General features: G+C 31.2%; 2 long non-coding RNA genes across 4 annotated transcripts; one reads left to right on the top strand and one right to left on the bottom strand.

The window, feature by feature from the left end:
• Nucleotides 1-4,289: 4,289 nt before the first annotated feature.
• LOC145317805 (uncharacterized) lies at nt 4,290-19,402 on the bottom strand. 3 transcript variants are annotated; one of them, XR_013879124.1, is made up of 15 exons: nt 19,292-19,402; nt 18,724-18,791; nt 17,729-17,813; nt 16,880-16,996; nt 16,456-16,584; nt 15,448-15,633; nt 15,146-15,242; nt 14,673-14,802; nt 10,398-10,657; nt 8,623-8,692; nt 8,054-8,106; nt 6,903-6,976; nt 6,016-6,155; nt 5,513-5,650; nt 4,290-5,032 (listed from the first exon to the last, which is right to left on the bottom strand). It is a non-coding gene; the product is annotated as an uncharacterized LOC145317805 (long non-coding RNA). The 3 variants fall into 3 exon arrangements; XR_013879122.1 differs by lacking the exons at nt 17,729-17,813; nt 18,724-18,791; nt 19,292-19,402 and adding an exon at nt 17,211-17,347; XR_013879123.1 differs by lacking the exons at nt 17,729-17,813; nt 18,724-18,791; nt 19,292-19,402 and having other exon boundaries at nt 16,789-17,273.
• On the top strand, nt 16,566-17,308 carry LOC145317806 (uncharacterized). The gene is made up of 2 exons (XR_013879125.1): nt 16,566-16,852; nt 17,267-17,308. It is a non-coding gene; the product is annotated as an uncharacterized LOC145317806 (long non-coding RNA).
• Nucleotides 19,403-19,722: the final 320 nt, after the last annotated feature.

Genomic DNA, 19,722 nt, shown 5'->3' with positions numbered 1-19,722 from the left:
ATAGATTGAATTCTAGTATCATAAATTTTATGTATATAAATGATATGTATATGATGTATATAATGTCTATATTGATGTTCTGATCTTCTTATTGTCAAATCAAATTTTGTTAACAAAAGGCAGCCATTTTGAATATGAAGGCAGCCATTTTGAATCATGGAAGCAGCCATTTTAAAAATGAAGGCAATATTTTGTCAGCTGATTTGAATTGACGGGTATAAAAGCTGAGATATTTATTGTAATAAATCAGTTCTGTATTTGCTTTGAAACTGTTAACAGTCAAAATAAATATTTAACTCCAAAGAAATCTTTGTTATTTAACAAATATTATCTTTGTAATACAACAAGGAAGTAGCAGTCCATCAAGAAGACCTTCCTGCCTGAAGAACCCTCACCAAGCTGACCTTCCTGCCTGAAGAACCCTCACCAAGCTGACCTTCCATCCCAGAAGTCCTCCCAGCCTACATCTTCCAAGTACCTACCTAGTGACAATAAGGTTCCCTAGTTCATGGGATATCTTAAGGAGGTACTTATTGTGGTAAAGAGTGGCTTTACCACATAATAATAAACAAAATTACCCCTTTTGTAGATTATAATTAGTGGTTGAAACTTTTGGACACTCAACTAATTGAACCAACATTTAATTAAAATTTAATTAAAGTCCCCAAGGTTGTTAATCCAACGTATAAGAAAACATTATTATAAGACTTTAAAACCGATATATTTATGAACATCCCGAATAATAATACACAAAATTACCCCTTTTGTAGATTATAATTAGTGGTTAAAACTTTTGGACACCCAACTAATTGAACCAACCAACTAATTAAAATTCAATAAAAGTCACCAAGGATGTTACGCAAACGAATAAGAAAATATATGGGGACTATTGTAATACACAGCCCATATACCCTACCTTCCTGGATTCTTTAAGCAAATAAAAATATGTAAAATGCGTAAAAAAGTAATTTTCAAGAAAAGGGCAGGTCTATGGCTATTTTTTCCATTTTTTGTCCCATTTATAACATTCTAAAGCTTGGTCTTTGTAGATTATGTTCAATAAAATTATATGTATAAATCCACTACAGCGAAACTCATCAAAAATATTTTATATTAACTTGTATATTTTATGTTATGATAATAATTTTGGTGAGACTGAATGGTATGAAAACTTAAATAATTTCAACCCCAACATATCTAATTGTTTTAATGGTATGGTATTGTTAATATTTTACCTATTGAAATTTACATATTCAAAATTCAAATTATATAAAAATGAAAAAGAGAGAATATATTATATATCATAGAAAATCACGAAACTCCTCTAAAAAATTAATATAAATGTCTTTTGTAGCAAGACCATTGGACCAAGTAAGTTATATACTGGATTCTCTTTAGTAAGAGGTAACTTTACCAAAAAAAATTCACCTGTCTATTTGAAATAGCAGCCGAGAAAATTACATGGGCTGACTGACGGACGGACAAAAATACAAAATAAAATACACAGAAGCTTCGCTACTCAAAACATATATGGATACCTTTAGTTTTTGTCATCTATAGGCGCCAAACTAAAAAATTCCATTTGTTACAGGGAGGAAGGGAACAGTATACTATCTACATCACTTTCATCCCCCAAATATAAGTAAATAAATAACGTAAATATGTCCAACTAAAGTGGAGGGATATAAAAATTTACATCAATTGACCTATCCTTTCGTCCCTGACTTGTTATGACTCATGACTAGAAGTTTCAGGAAGGTCACTAGTTTTAATATGTGCGCAGTTTATTTGGAATTTTAATTTTATCTTATATATGGTGCAATATAGTTCAAAATTTTGTTAAACCAAATCATCAAAAAACTTTTCTTGTATGGCTTCAAAACTGATTAATTTCCGCTTGATTAGAACCGGTTCTCAGCCATACTGAAAAAGCATCATCGTATTGCAGATATTTTCCACGAATATTAAATTAAAAATCTTTAAAATAATAATGCCCCTCGAGGCTAACCAACTGGTTTTAATCTTTAAATCTTTTATTTCAATATCCTCGGAAAGCTGTCTATAATATGATATGATAAATAACTAATAGATAATTATACTATTTTACTTCTTTTATGGAATATTGTCTGCAATACAATATAGGATACATGAATTTTCAGTATGGCTCAGAGACGGTTCTATTATCCAACTGAAATGTATTTGATTCTTCAGCCATACTGGAAATATTAAAACCAACTCTAGTCTTCAAAAATATGTAATAATTTCTTTAAATTTTAACGTATTTGATTCGTGACTTTTGTAACATATTTAATTTTTTACTACTACTTTACTCAGGAATTTAAAGGGATAAGACAATGGCCGATAAATTGATTTACATTTCCGATTATGATAAACAAATTACCTCTACTTTGGATTACAATTAATGGTTGCAACGTTTGGATGCTTAACCCACTTCAACAACCAATCAAAATTCAATATTAGTCCCAAAGTGGTTAAGTCAACAAATAAGAAAACGTTATTATTAACGTTTGGGGACTAGTGTAAAAATCAGCACAATGTCCCATCATTCTCTGATATTGACGACTAAACTAGTTATTTCCACTAATTATGTATACTATTGCATTTTAAGAATACAGGGATAATACAATGTTACAAAAATAATTTACACCCAATTTTTTGGGAAACACATTAATAGTGTCTGACTGATTATGACGTAACAAAAAAAATTAGCCAATGAGAGGCCACTATAAATTTTACCATTGGTCAATAACGGCCTCTCATTGGCTAATTTTTTTTGTTACGTCATAATCAGTCAGACACTATTACTGTGTTCTTTTTTGGGTGAGTTTCCACTTTGGTCGCTTAAAAAGTTTTTTTTCTGGGCGGGTATTGAAGAGCCTTTGTCCCCTCCATTCCTGTTATACAAAATACAGGGAAAGTACAACGAGCTATTCTATAGTGAAATTGATACCTGTTCTTCACCAAATTATTCTATCATGGCCCCCTCCCTCATTCCCTGGAATTCCATGACTTAATTCCCAGGGAGTAAGGGAGGGGACAATGGATCGAATATTCAATTTTTAGGAGTCTCAGACTTTGGGGACTGGCTTAAAGGGAATGTGCAAGAATTTAGCAGTTTCTGACTGAGTTTGGGGACTTGCTCATGAAATGCCGCTACTCGTTATGTATGTTTTGAATATTGCAGACGGGGAAAAGGGATAAGGGAAGTGGGGGCAAGGGAAATAAACACTCGTTGTGTTAGTTTGGAATGTAGCAGACGGGGAGAAGGGAGGTGGGGGCAAGGGGCAAGGAAAATAAACAGATTAAAAAGGGGCAGTCATATTCTTGCTAGCAGCTGGCCGGGTCCAATAATCTTTTAATATAAAATTCACACCAAAAACCTCAATATATTTCATCAAAAACAAGTTGTGATTTCACTTTACATGATACTATGGAAATCTATTATTCAATTAACAATCCCTTTATAATTTCCTACAAATTTATTGGATTAAACTGGATTTCATGCCCTTTCTTTGATAACTCTTATATTGAATTAATTGCCCATTGTCCCCTCCCTTACTCCCTGCTTAATTCCATTTCCAAATAACCATATTAACAAAGATATATGAGGATAGGTAAAAAAAACGCACACGTCCATGACGCACAAAGAATAAAACGACATGTAAACAAATAAAAGAAAATGAAATGACGATATCTATAATACAAAGTAGAATGATGTCTGTCCGTCTGTCTGTCCGTCTGTCCGTCCCTTAAGATCTCGGTAACCACTGAACCGATCGGATTCTACTCTTCAGGGTATATGCCTATTGGTCCTGTGGTGGTTTTAAGCTATTTTCTTGGGGGGTGGGACACCCCCAACCCCCCCAAAAATGAAAATTCCCCCCCCCCCAAAAAAAAAAAATTGGGGGGAAACATTGGTTCGCAGCACCAGAACTTTTTTTTATTTTTTTTAAAATTACCTCATGGCGCAAAGCCACTTAGAATAGTCCACATACAAATGTAACAAGTATAATAACATTTATTAGTAGCAAAGCTAAAACAAATTCACAAAACAATTTGCAAAATAATTGAAAGAGACAAACAGAAAAAAGAATTATAGATGCTATTGCAAACTTTTAGGCCTGTGATATCTATCTTAAATAGCAGCTTAGAAACCAAATAATTTCCTCAGAAAACTGCATCTGACCACTGGTTCGTCCTTTTCCCCTAAACCGATTCTATGAATAACTTGTAGAGTAGCTTTGCTGGGGAAAAATCCAACCCATACCTTAAATTATGTATTTATTCTAATGAAAGTAAAAGACTATAAAAATATTATCAAAATTAGACAAATTTAAAACAATTTAATATAACTTTTAAGTAAAAAAGCATGTATAAAGACCTATTTATTAAAATGGGGAAATAAGATCTATAAAACGAAGACCCTAAAAGATAATGCTAGAGAACATAACCCTTTTAATAGAATGGTCATAGTACAGCTAAAAAATTATTAGCAAATATTGTCAATATTAATTAACATTAGAATCATAAAATTAGAGGTTTCGTGATAAAAAACTAAATAAAAAGAATGAAAATTTGTAAAAATTAAAGAGGACATTGAAAAAACATTATTAGGAAAAACTAATTCGAAATCAATAGTTTAATGTATTCTTGATGTAAAATAAAATAAAATGTGATCTTACTAATTTATGAAATGAATATTGTGATTTAGTTGAGTTATACACACACTATTAAATGCAAAATCTTAAAAATCAGGTCGCCAATTTTTAATTAAACATAAAAATCAACACAAAAATAAAAGTCATCCTTTTTGTCTCTCCTTTTTGCATAGGCCTCAGGCCTATAAAAGTAAACCTGGGAGAGAGAAAAAGTCAGTCGTTTTACGGAATTTATATATCACACAAACTCTTTTTGAAATTTCTAAAATTTAAGGGAAGACTCCCTTCTCTTTCTTTGGAATTTTCTTGAGAGTCTTGGCGGCTCAACTTAGGATTTTACATTTGGAACACACCTAAAAAATAAAAAGTTTTGTTAGATAAATTCATAATACTTTGTTAAATAAATTATAGAATATCATTTTGATCTTGGTCAATTGAGATAAGTTTAAGGATAGGGCCTTCTTAGGGCCTAAAAGCTTAGGCATCCGGACAGATAGTTATCTCCAAATTTTCTTCTGAAGAGAACTCCTATAGCGCGGTACTAGGTACCAGCAAGTCGCAAGTCACTACGGGGCTAAATAGGAATAACAAAGGGAAGGTACAGTGGTGGCTCGGCTACCAACGGTTGATGATAGCACGCTATCTGACGGCCGATACTAACAACTGTATCCTCCCCCAGCTTCTGAAGTATAGGAAAGTTGGAGATCGTTATCTATTCGGACAATTTAACATTTTCGGATTAGAACTCTGAATAAGTTCACGTCTTAAAGGTAGTTTTGCTTTGTTAATACTCTGGAAGATCGGTTCGGAGCTAGACCTAGTGACTTTCTTACCTGACAAAGGTACCTAACAAAGAATCTCACGCCTCACGGGGCTGTAGGCAGCAGAACGGAATGTTGTAGTCATGTTCGCATGGCTCTAGTAATCACAACAGATCCTTCCAGTCCAAAAGTGTTGGCAGAGTTAGCTACCTAGGAATAAAAGGATTCTTAGAATAAAATAACAGCATAAAGTTATCGATAATATTTTAATACCATTTTCGGAATAGGGCTTATAGGCAAAAGATTATCCCTTAAATGTATTTGGGTTTAGGATCGGTGTAAAATAATATCACCATTCTAAGGTTAAATATATTTGTCAAAACAGGGATTAATGCGTCGCTGATCTGGAAAGGTGACATTGGTGAGAGATTGTGGTTCTGTGATAAAGGATTACATTTGTCCCTGGAACCCGGAGGCGACCCATAAAATTGGTTCCGTTACCTATGGATTAACCCAGGTAAGATTTAACTTTTCCTTTTAGGAGGGAGAGGGCAAGGCCACTAAATAAGTCTTACCAGTAAAGCATCCATAAAAGCACAGCTCTTCATTGACAAACAATCATTCCATGTGTAGTACAGCAATGCATAGGCCACGCACAATGGTGCTCCATTTATCTTTGATTTAGGCCTCATTCCATGTGTAGTACAGCAATAACCTAAAATGGATGATATTATTATTGATCAATTAGAAGATGAAATATTAAATCCTCCACCTTATAATCCAGAATATGAACCTGGATTAAATAATGCAGTAAATCATTATCTAAGACTGGAGGAAATACCTAGTGCTCATGTTAGGCCTGAGATTCACTCAGCAACAGCAATGCTTGTCTTAGGCAATAGGCGACAAAATCGCATATTAAATAGGCCTCAAATACATTTACAGGACACTCCTCCCATACATGAACATGAGCCAAATATTCAAGTAATAAAACAAGAAAATAATGGAAATAAACCCCAAAATAAAAAAATAGTTAAACCAACTTCAGATTTTTCGGGTTATGAGTCAGAATCTAGCTATTATAGTGAGGATTTTGACAGACAAAAAAGTAAAAAACATTCTAAAAAAAGGCCTGACAGAATGTATGATCCACTTAACCCACATGGCAATGAGGACCAAAGACGCCATGAACAACATCATGATAGACATGAAAATCGTTATAAACACGATAAAGACAAAACTAAGTCAAGTAAAGAAAGACAAAATAAAAGAGACAATAGTGACAAAGAAGACAGGCATAAAGACAGACAGAATTTCTCTATGCCAAGGAGAATGAATAGACGTAGTAACAGTAGTGGTCCTAGCTCTAGTTCTAGCTCTTCAGACACAGAGTCAGATAGAAGAACTCCAAGGACAAATAGAGATAATAGACATAGAGAGACATCTCAAGACAATAACTTACTTGGAAATATGTTCTCCCTATCACAAATACACGTCCTCCAGAAGCTGTTACAGGCAAACACATCTACCACTGATCTAAATACAGCAAAAATAATTAATCTCATACCAAATAATTTAGTGTGGGGCAGTTGTCAACACGAACGTATACACAGACAAGTCAAAATATTGGGTAAAATCCCACCCCAATATGGAGAAAAAACTAACAATTACACTTTTTTTAGCACTTTTAAATATTTGGAGGAATATGAGATCCCCTTTACTCATAGTTCCTACAACAATATTCTCATTCACTATTTTAATGAAGAATCAAGAAAAAAATTAGATATTTTAGAAATAGACCCAAATACCCTCAGTGGACAGGATTTTGTAAAATCGATCCTAACTACCATAGGTGCAGAATTACTCCACCCGTCAGACTATGAAAAACAATTCTACACTTACAGATTCACTTTAGAAGACCAAGACAAACCAAATAGAATAATAATATATTTGGCAGCCATGTTGCAAAAAACAGGCAATAGTCATGAAAATCAAATGGCTAAACTTAGGGAGAAAATATGTACCTATTTGGTACCACCATTATTGCAATCTGCATTTTTGACATCCACTAATGTTCCTTACATTACTAAAGAGACAATCTTAAGCTGGTTTAGCAATAACAGAAGCTTTTATAACTCAGCCATTGAGAGAAAAAGAAAATTAGACAGACAAAAAAATGCAAATGTAAACCAAGTAGAAAAGGAAAAAACTTGTGAGCATTGCCAAAAGCCTCACTATTCTAGATACTGTTTAAAACATCCAGATGAAGCAGTTAAAAAAGCAAATATGGAATGGTGGTATAAAAAGAATAAAGAAAAAGCTAACAGTATAGTTTGTTTATTGTGTAATTCTGACACCCATGGTAGTGGGGAGTGTTTCACTTTCCCTAATGTCAATCCCTCCAAAGACCAATGCCCACGCTGCTTAAATTATGGTGTATCAAGATTATACCATCCATTGTCGGCGTGCAAATTCCCGCCAACAATGGAAAAAAACTAGTAGGGCAGCCGAGTATTTCTCAAGAAAGCAAAAACATACAATTACAGATAAAAATACCACAAGTTACGGATTCTTGGGACATACCCGGCACCCCTATTCTAGGGAAAAAATCACCTCAGAATCAATCTGGTCCCAAAATCAACATTTCTTTGTCCATTCAGATAAACCTGAAAAATTCGGATATTGATTATCAAAATGAAAATATAAAAATTAAGAATGTTGAAGTACTAGAATGTTCGACTACCCAAAATAGTGTCAATAATAATACCCAAAATAGTGTAAATAGTAATAATACTAATAAGCTAATAGAAAATATATTAATGGAAAGTCAAACATCTAATACTTCAACATTAAACTGTTCGTCTATAGACAATGATTTAAAAATAATAGAAAACTCTGTTGTTAATAATCCAATAGATAAAATTAATCCACCAATAATTACCAATATAAAAGAAAATGTGTCTAACACAAAATTGGATAAATCCCCTAATTACGCGACGGATCAAAAAATAAGTCAAAAAATTGAAAAATTATCTAGCAATAAAATTTCTGTTAATTTGTCTCAACAATTGCTATGCCCAGAGGTACAAATAGGCAAAGTCGATTTAGAAAATAGTTTGGGGCAAAAAGAGGAAATAGACGAACAGACAAACATCAGTAAAATAGAAAGCAAAGAAAATTACCCTGAGGATTTAGATGAGCAGATAATTGACTACTGCAAAACTGTTCAGTCCTCTTACAACACTGACATATCTGAAAATAATAGAATTAAAGAAAAATCAGATTTTAAAAGTGCATTGTGCATGAAAAATGGGGCCAGAAACACAAAGGCTTTATCATGGCTCCAATATCTTGAAGACTTTCCTTCTCAAAATAAATTCATGACAATCATGTTAGTTCTATTAACAAGTATGGTAATTGATAGTACTCTTGCGCTATTTGGCTTATTATTTTTTATCATTGCTTACATTAATATGTCAAATGGGAGACTATTGCTAATTGCACTTACTGAACGCGGAACTAACAGGATTGACATGAATAAGCTTGAAACAAAGCCGGAGTTTAAGCCAATTAAATCGATTTACTCTAAAATAAGCAACAGTCTAATAAAAACCCTAAATAAAATAATTAATGTCTTAAATTATATTAGGGTTTATCTAGCTAAAAAGATAAGGTATAAAATAGCCATTATCCAAACGTTTTAAGAATCTCCAGATCCCATTCTTAGAACTATACAATGAGACACAGAGTTTCATTAGTAATTTATAGTATAAATGTATAAAGAGCATATTATTTGATTTCCAATTGCATAGACCTAGAGCGTTGCAGACGAAAAATAATTTCATTAAATTTTGCTTTCTAAGTTTAGCTGTTTAATGCTTTTTACTGCTTTTAGAAAAAGAAAGGGACAATTTTAGTGAAAAATTGTCATTTCTATCTAAACTTATGTGAAGTATCTAAAACTGCCATTATACTCCTAATCATCTTTTCTGATTTACAATACTGCATTTTTAAACCTAGTTATTTGTGATAAGACATTTTTCCAAATGATATGAATACTTTGTGGAAAATCAAAATTATCAAGTTATTAGTGACATCTAGCGACAAATGTAGAACTAATATGTTGCAGATGTTACCAAATTTGGTTTTTGCCAGTATCTACGTTGTTATCGGCAAATTAACTATGTCCTTATTTCAATTATTGGGTTATTGTCAGTTTCAAGAGATCAATAGATAATTTTCAAAATAATTTTTAACAAATGAACAGTATTTAAACTATGCAAAAACGAAATTAACTAGGCAAAATGCAGAAATCATTATAGCTGAAACATAGATGTCCAAGTAAAGGGGTAATAGTGTATTTGTCCCTTACACCCCTCAAGTTTTTTTAAATACCGTACATTACTCCCCTTGAACATATAGAAATCCTCATTTTACCCCCATGCTAAGTAAAAAGCTTGGGCGTCCTTGTGTTAACATTAGTTTGCAATTTGCTCTTGGTTCTTTTGCCAGCACCCGGCTGTATTTACATTTTAGAATGATTCAGCCTATTTCAAAGACCCAACCAATAGTCGTGTAAAAGGTCTTTGAAAAGGGGTGGTTATTACATATACTATTTATTGCTCTATATACATTACTTTAATGCTTTATTTATAAAAGGCAAGAAAAAATAATAAAAAGTTTGAACAAGAATAGACATCATTATCATTATAAAATAAGGCAATTATGTGTGCTTAATAAAATGAACAAATTCAGCAGAAAATTAAAAAATAATTACAGACGACAATTCTAGTTTTAGAGCAGATATGCTCTCTAGTATTTATCAAGTACAGACATATCTAGTTATGTAGCAAGCTGCAACATACAATCAAAATTATAAAATAACTCCCCACAAAACTGCAGAAAACAAATAACCTAGAGATAAATTTTTCTTGCTTAAAAAACAATAAATTCCTACCTGCCTATACCTCCATTAGTATCCTCAAGCCCTTCACTCTTTTTGGAAATATGTGGCTGGCTAAGCTCGAGCACCACTCCCATCTCCGGAGATACATTTCTTTCAGTCAGCAGGGTAAAAGATACAAATCTGCAGACAAAAACCGGTAAAATCTGCGGAGGTCCCAAGGGAGGAATTTCACAAATAACCAATTTCAGTTCTACTGTTTCTTCAACAAAAACTCGATCCTCCAACCACAGGATATTGAACAGGCATGATACCTAAAAATAAAATACAAGAATTAGTAACAAATAAATAAATAAGCTATTAAATTTTTTTGTAATAATCAGAAAACACCACACAATAATAAATTAGAATGACACCGTACTTTTGAAATAATAATTGGCAAAAACTTACTAACAGAAATGTGTCATCCAAAATTACAAGACCTTATTAAATAAGCATGAACTTAATCACAAAAGAAATAAAAATTTCCATAAGAAAAGTCTAACTAAATCCAATTTCCATAAATTATGTGTTTATGTAGCAAAATAGTCCAACAAATTTATCATCCATTGTCTTATCCCTTTAGACCCTTGTATAATTAAATCCAATTTTCATTAACTATGAGTTAATGTGTCTTAAACTTCCAACAAAATATCGTCCATTGTCTTATCCCTTAAGATCCCTGAAAATAAGCCTAATTTTAGCTAATAATTTTTATGAAAATGAATTTATAAATTCTGAGGTTTATGACCTAGTTCTGAACACATGTGTTGATTTTTAGACATGTGTGTTAAAAATCGCTCCAAAACATACATTTAATTCAACTTTTTACAAACTTTTAAATACATTAAATTGATTATCTTGAATTTTCAACTGCAAATTATACAACATTATAAGACTGAACTGATTAGGCTCTCTATCTGGTATAAGTTTGATTTAAGTTTCACTTTAGACTTAAAGATTTTATCTTTTTTTTTAGGCTTTACAATTTTTAAGGTAAACCACAGTTTTTCCATTACAAAATAATTTTAATAAGTCATACATGATAAATTACCACCTGATACCTCTAAAACCAATGCTTATTTCTCCATTTTTAACTAAACTTTTAAACAATTTTGATACATCCCAATCACTAATTAATAATTTTCCTATTCTTAATCAAAAAAGGCTAAATTAATCCGGGATAAAGGAATAAACAGAATCTTTAATGATTTTTAAATATTTTTAGAATAAACAATCAGAGTGTGCATTTCCTAAAGACGAGAAGTTATTAGCCGCGGCTGTAAAGTCCCGCAAATACAGCGTCACCGCTCAGGGTGGTTCTACCACCTGTATTTGTCAGGGCAATCCCGCCTATCCCAGCCACGCTCAGGTGGACAATTGAGAGGATTGACAATGGCTGATAATTTTTCAGGAAGGACAGCTCCAATTGAAGGGGAAAATAATTATATTGGGCAATATGAAACCTATCCCGAGGGACAATACCAATCTGTCCTAACCGAAGCCTTAAGGAAGCTGATGTTATCAGCTGAACACATAGATTTCCCATCCAGAGAACTAATGCAATTGGTTGAGAGGAATTTGACCGTTTATACCACAAAATACAGACGTCCAATTACCCCATCTGAAATGATAACTTTGTGTCCTAATCAATGTAGTCGATGTTAAGAGATAGCATTGTGGCAAGCTAAAATGATTAACTATTAACAACCTTTCGTTCTTCTATAAGCTAATTAAAATATTGTTCATACTTTTTACAGCACTAAGCATCCATGGCATTGTAAAAGGTTTTAAAGAACCTAAATATGAGTTTAAGCTTTTCCCTAAGAATATTCTTATAGGGGCGCAGCCAATAGTTGTATCATTGTGTAAAGAATAGGGCCTTTATGCTTTGAAACACGTATTTCTTAGGATGTGTAGATAAAATGGCGAGTTTTTTGTATATTTTTGGCCTAAACAAAGAATATTTCTAAATGCAGTTTATTTTTTGAAATTAGTTGTTTATGGAAAGTAAATTGAATTTTTATAGTAAAATTTGAAAAACTTTATATGATAAAAACTTTTCTGAGGGTTCTAATATTATTAAACTGATAGATAGAAAATTAAGGAAATGCTTTGCTCCGAAATAATATAATTAAAATTTTTGTGTAAATGCATAAATATAGTGTTGAAAAAAGTTGACACATGTCAAGATAGAAAACAGACCTCATCAAAATTATTTTAGTTTTAATTTAAATAATGCGTATTTTGAAAGTACAATTTGCAATATTTAAACACACACACGCAAGCCTAAGATAAATTAATAACAATTTCTAAGATTTAGGACAACTTAATCTTAAATTACTTTCTAACATTTCTTGAAAGCAGTTTTTAAATCGATTTGCCTTAAAAATAAATTTTTTTTCTTATTCTCTTTAAAATAGGAAGATAAAAACGCCGAATAATTTTTCTGTCAATTTTGGCAAAATAATAGACAATTATTGGAAAAATTCGTTTTCGTGCGCATAAAAACAATCAAAATTTTTGCGTAATAGAATAGGTTTTAAGCTATTTTTGTAATTTTTTTATTTCTTTACATATCCTCAGTGTTTATGGTACGATTTCCAGATTTTTTTTTAGTTGCAAAATAAAATTTCCTGTTTAAAGAAAACAGACAAGACGATCAGACTTCCTTTTTGCAGGTTTTTGGCTATTTCTATATTTTTACATTTTCCCCCATATTTTTGGTATTTTTGGACCAGTCTTAAAACTCTTTAAGATACCATGATCAAAATAATTCTTCCCATAGTTATGAGCATCCTTTATGTAAGTTACTTTGACCGACAACATTATATAAATAAAAACAAGTTTTAGTGTTTATTTTACCCAATAAATCAATTAATAGATACACTACAAATCTACTTGTAAATATTACCATCAATGACCTTTTTGTGTTTCGCTATTTATAGATGTTGTCATCCTTGTTTTGCTACATTTAAAATATTTACTTCACTTATAAATCCTCTTTCTTGTAAATTTATACATAAAAAGTTACAATTGCTAAGCCATAAAATTTTAAATTTTTAAAATGAACAAAAAATATAAGGTCATTTAAAAACAAATGGGAAACTACACATATATGTTTTAAAGCAGAAATTTTACACACCACAACCCAACTGTTTCCCAAGCCACCTAGGCGGAACACACACGCAGGCTATATAGCTCTAAAATACATTATTCAACATCTAATAATAGGCACACACACACACAGCCTAGTTAGCTGTAGAGTACACTTTGCTAGGCCACTAAACTACACGCACAACCAGTGCCACCTAGGCACACATACACACACAGCCTAGTTAGCTGTAGAGTACACTCTACCAGACTAAACAGCGACAAACACACATCTACCCACTTAGCTGAGAAAAAAGTACAATGAGAAAGCAGAAATCAGCTGCCTATTTTTCTTCTAACCAAATCGGTTACACACATACACTAGCCTGGATAGCTAGAAAGCTAACAGCTGAAATAAAACACAATTATTAAAACAAAACTTGCAAAAAACTCTAAATTAAGAAAATATAAAACAAACTGGATGACACATGCACATTTCACACAACATAAAAATAAAATCAACATAAATAAACTAAAACTTTACTTATCAATATTTTTTTTTACACACACCTTGATTTTTCACCTTACACGACACTCCTTAATAAAAACAAAACACCAAAGCTATCAGTATAAAACAAAAAAGCGATATTAATTCTTTCTCTCTTTCTCTCGACCCCTCTCTTTATCACTTTCTTTCACTCTTGTCTTAAATCTATAAGTCAAAAGGCCAATGTCTCTTATGTCAATTACTCTATAGAAAGACAGAAAATAATGCCTTATATGTTTTATACAGAATGATATTAACAAAATAAATTTAAGTTTTTAAAATATAAACCACCCTCCCAACTCCCAACAAAATGAACTGAAAAATAAAGCAGCCAACAAAAATCACTCTCAAATTTATCTCTAACTTATTTTAAAACCCCTCCAATTGAGCGAAATTTTTTTTTGCAAAGGGGGAGAAGTTATTTTGCTAAGCAAATAACTATCTACTTATAAATATATCAATCACATATTCAGTTTACATTAATCAAAGCCTAATCTTTTTGCTTCACCTAAAATAAGAATAAGCATGCATGTATCTTATCCCCCAAAAAATAATTAAGGGGTCTTCTTTTAGCTTCACAATCCTATAAAAAGGGATGGGAGCACCATAGGCCCTAAAGGACCAAAATAGAAGCTAAAAGGAACACCTACCTAGAAAATCAGTGTACAGGCTACTCCGTCTGCAATCAAATATAGGGCGGACATTCACCAGTTACTTGATCAGCAATGAAATGTTGGAACCACAGTTGTTGTATTAAAACTGGGAGCCGAGTAGATATGACTGAAAAAACAGAAAAAATAAATATTAAATCAAGCTAAAAAATATTCTACAAAATATAAGCTGTAAATAAGATTATTTAAAAAAGAAAAGCACACAGAAAATAAGCCAAAAGACATTCACAATTAAAAAATTACATCTAAAAACATTAGGATTTAATTATCTGCACTACACTCTTGTTCTACTCTTGTTCAGAATACTTTTTTTCTCATCATAAAATCCATTATAAATATAAACCAATTTTTTTATCATTCTATGAAAACTTATACAGCTCATAAATTACGAACAAATAAAATATTTTAAATTAATACCCATCTAAATTGAGTCTAAATGATAATATCATTACCTCATAACTGCTATCTTAAGTAAATTTTGTACACCAACAACAAAGCCCAATAAGTGAGAAAACGGCAGAACAAATAGCTAAACAGCTACATGATAATCTAAAACAAAGAAAAAATAATTGTAAAATGAGACAATAATGAATAAGACAATAGTAAAAAACCAAAAAACTTTGTAATTAAAACACCATTATTTTAAAATTAACAACAAGATAAAATTATTAGTTGTTTTGAAGAAACACAGTCTCTTATCCAATATTAAATATGAGTTCGATACTTAAAAATTCATCAAAGAATTATAACTTACCAAATAAAATAACAAAACCAAATTAGAAAGGATCTCCTACATCGTCATCCCACAAATAGCGGCAAACACCACGCTTCTTGGAACCTTGTTCCAGGACAGGAACATTCTGCTCCATGTAGGTTGTCTTGGCGGATAAATAGCGGCCCAAACAAATCCCAAAAAATCTCATCTTCTTTCTCAAAACAACTGAAAAATAAGAACAATTAAAAAATATTAAAATAGCTATACAATTTTAGAAAAATCAATCTTTTAAGTATCGGTCTAATACTCCATATATCTATTGTATCATTAAAAAAGCTATAATTTAAAAGTGAAAGAGGATGTTGCTCTTATGATGTAAAAAAAAAAAAACTTGGCAAGGTGTCTAATCACGTTGTCGTTGGTGTGCAGTGCATAAATCTAAAAAAGTTAAAAACGTTTTATTCTTTGCTCAATAATCTTTTATTGGAAGAAAAAACAGCTTTTTGGACTACAACACTACCACACCACCTCCTAAATTAAATCAAGATATCCATGTTTTTAAAAAATGTAAAGCTAAGATAAATACACACTCTACTACTTTAATTGGAACAATAATAATATTTAATAATTTTATTCCAGGTTTCTAACTCTTTTATTATAGGATAACACCAGAAAAAACAGCTAGTAATCATCAATTTCCTAGGATCCGAAAATGGAGAACCATATCAGTCTCATACTTGAGACAAAAAACCAACGAATGACTGTTAAAGACTAAACTACTAAAGACTTCAAATATTTTGAAATGGTCCATTTTTATCTCTTCCTAACAAAAATACTCAAAAAAGAAGACGGCAATTAAAAGTTTCGATATCTTCAATCAACCTTTTTCTCCCCTGTAAAGAATATTAAAAAACTTTCCTTTTTTCAACTATCAGAGAAATAGGGATAGGAAACTCAACAGAGAGCTGAAAAATTTAGGTGAAAAACACTCAAATAATATATATTTCCCATTCATAATTTACCCATTACATGCAATGATATACTTACTTTGTATGTGTACCACAACCCACTAGTTGGAGATGTAGCAGTGCGGCAGAATAAACAGCTGACAGTGGAACAGTCAGGGAAGCTTTTCATACTCGTTTATTCAGGTGGAATACAGCGGTTCTAAACAACCTAAAATAAAATAACAAAATTAGGTTGTTATAAATGAACTACAAATAAAACAATAAAGTATAATACATAAATAAAATACTAAAGTTTGCATTGCTTTGTTAATTTCTTTTTAAAGTCTTTTTTCGATTTAGGGCTTTTCAGAATAGTACATTTCATTAAAACAATCCAATGGTTCATTAGTCAAAGAATGAAAAACTTACTTACATAATTAGGTGATATTTGGATAGGCCGCAATCTACACTATAACTTTGATTCCAAATTTCATTAGGTAGCTAACCAATCAACAACATTTTACCTATGGTTCTTCGTGCTCAGACTTTCCTTCTGATCCATCACGAGGGGCACCAACAAAGTTCTCCACTAGAGATGGGGAGGTCAGATCCACTCTTCTTAGGTTCAGCTAATTCCAGGCCTTGATAATATCAAATTAAGCCCAAACTTTTAATGGACTACAATGCTTTTAAAGTTAACTTGGGGGCTGTTACGGTACCCATTTATTGGTTCTTTACAATTAAATAGGAACAGTGAATTCACTGGAATCATATCTTCAATTTTGGTTTAAATGAAATCTTTACATGTACGGCTTCGCTGGGTAAATGAACTGACTATTTTAATATTTGTTTTACCTTGTATCTCCGCAGAAACAGTTTAATATTACATTTTGAAAACTTTTTCACGATAGTTAATTTAACCAATCTTTTCTTAAAAGAAACAAAATAAGTTGTTGAAAACTACTAAAATTGGAAATAAAAAAGTTCAAATTGTTTTTATAAATGCTTTGAATTGATTTAAATGCATATTCTGTACTAAAAAATAACAATTTTCTTTAAGTTTTTATGTAGACTGTTTTCCCTTGCTCTTAGTAAGATGGCCGACGGGCGACGTTAGACTGATACAACGAATATAGAGATTTGAACCTTTTGTGCGTCATAGGTTAATCACATATATAGATTGGATAATATTTTTCCCATTTCTACTTTCTACAAAATTAAATATTCTTTACTAAAAATGAATTTGAAAATAAAAATGGCTTTTGCATTAAACAATTACATTTTAGTATAAATTTAAGTTTTGTAAGTAATTAACATTATTTCCGACACTTAATTTTTGCTCTGTGGTGAAGAAATAGGTTGCGTGACTTTACCTTGACATATTTTAAATTATTAAACTTTAGTTTTGTTAGGGAAGCCTTCTCTCAGTCTTCGTGGGGTGATTTGACTGGACTCCTCCTAAATATAAAACAGTATGGCTACCAGGGAAACTTATACTTGTATTAATAATAAAAGAATTAAGACTCTATGACAATCTCTCAATATTTAATGCCTATTTTGGGAACTTTCTGATGACTCATGACATCGAGAGATTGAAACTAATAAGTGAGAACAAAACTGGGAATATGATATTGCTTGAAATTTATACAATAGCAACTAACTTTAGGGTCTTTTTGACTGTATAGTCGGGTTTTTAGCTATTTTTTTTATATATAAAAGGACTTTTTAAGAGTTTATTATTTATATCTGAAAGGATCTAAGTAATTTTTACAAAATTAGAACCGACTATGAGGTAAAAGTAAAATACTTCATATCCCTACTGGCGGTTACGCCCTTAGAAGCCTCTAGGGGCAATTAATGTGTGAGGTCTTTTCACCCATAATAGTTACAACCTTCCATAGACATGTAAGAAGCTTCATTGTAAAGGTGAACCATATCGGTTCAGCGGTTAGCGAGATCTTTCGCTACAGACAAAAAAGGCTTATTACTTTATAAAATAGGATAAAATCAATAAAATATGTAGCTTTTGCTAACGCGTAAAAAGAACTATAACAGTTTAAATAAAACTACTCTATAACTAGCTAGATATGGAAATAAAATAAAATAACAAAAGTAATTGTTGGAAAAATATTTGGCCCATAACAAATAAACTGAAACAACCCAGCTGCTCTTTAAAAACAATTTCCCAAGAATTTGATGTGGACCTTATATTTTTTTTTCAACACACATAATGTTATATAATGTACAACTAGTAGAAAGGAGATGAATATGACGAGGCTATCATATTTGTCCACTTGACATTAGTTCAATATAGTAAAACTAGTGTTTTAAAGGTCAAAAATAAAAAAGTTACAAATTTGATACTTACCAAAAATTGAGAGCACAAACTACGACTACAATCAAGAACAAAAAACAGCCAAACTACTGCAAAAGGGCCTGAAAAAATAAGAAATTCAATTTTTAGATCTAATCAAAAAAGAATAAATCCAATTTTTAAAACACATAAAATTCAATCATTGATAAATAATTATGTTCAGGTCATAATGCAGGAATATGATTGCAATTTTATGGAAAACAACATTTTAAAAATATTGTTTCTTTAAAAAATACATATAAAATTTAGTCTAAAAAACATCTGTTTAGTGAGAGATAAAGGAAGGACTAAATATTATATAATAAAAACGTAGCATAAGATTAATGACCTTAAAAAACGAACTTTCGAATAAAACAGTAATAAAATGACCAAATTTGTATAAAAGATAATTAATTAATGGAATGTCTTTCTATTTTTTAACTCTTCCCAATAGAAATGGATTAATAAATAAGTGATAAAAAATATAAAGACAAATTATGTAATAATAGTTTAAATTGCTAAATAGTCAACACATAAAGAAATTAAATTTTAGCCTTAAGAAACAAAACAAAAATTAGTTTACCAGTAATGGTGTACTTATTTCTTCATTAATCAACGCCTTTTTGTTTCAACATTTTTACCAACCAAAGCCGAGTACACCCAATTTTATCAGCTTGGTTCAACATGATACTCTAAACAATATGTTACAATTGATTTTTAACTTATATAATGCATATTATAACATGTACATATATAAATTTAATCACGAAGGCTTTTATAAAACTTTTTACCGAGATTTTAAGGGAAAACTAATATTTATCACCAAAAAGAAATTAGCCGTTTAGAAAATTATATATTTTTATCATATTTTTCACTGAATAGAGCCTAAAAAGGCATTTTTTAGCTTAATTCTTCCCTTTTTAAAATGAAAAATTTCCAGCGTCTAGCTACCATAACAAAATTAGACGCCATTTAATGCGTCATATAAATAAAGTGTTCAAAATTTAACGCGGC

The sequence above is a fragment of the Acartia tonsa genome, chromosome 4, assembly GCF_053477335.1.
Source record: "Acartia tonsa isolate MP-2025a chromosome 4, ASM5347733v1, whole genome shotgun sequence".
NCBI classification, from domain to species: Eukaryota; Metazoa; Arthropoda; class Copepoda; order Calanoida; family Acartiidae; genus Acartia; species Acartia tonsa.
This window is presented reverse-complemented; position numbering and strand designations above follow the sequence as displayed.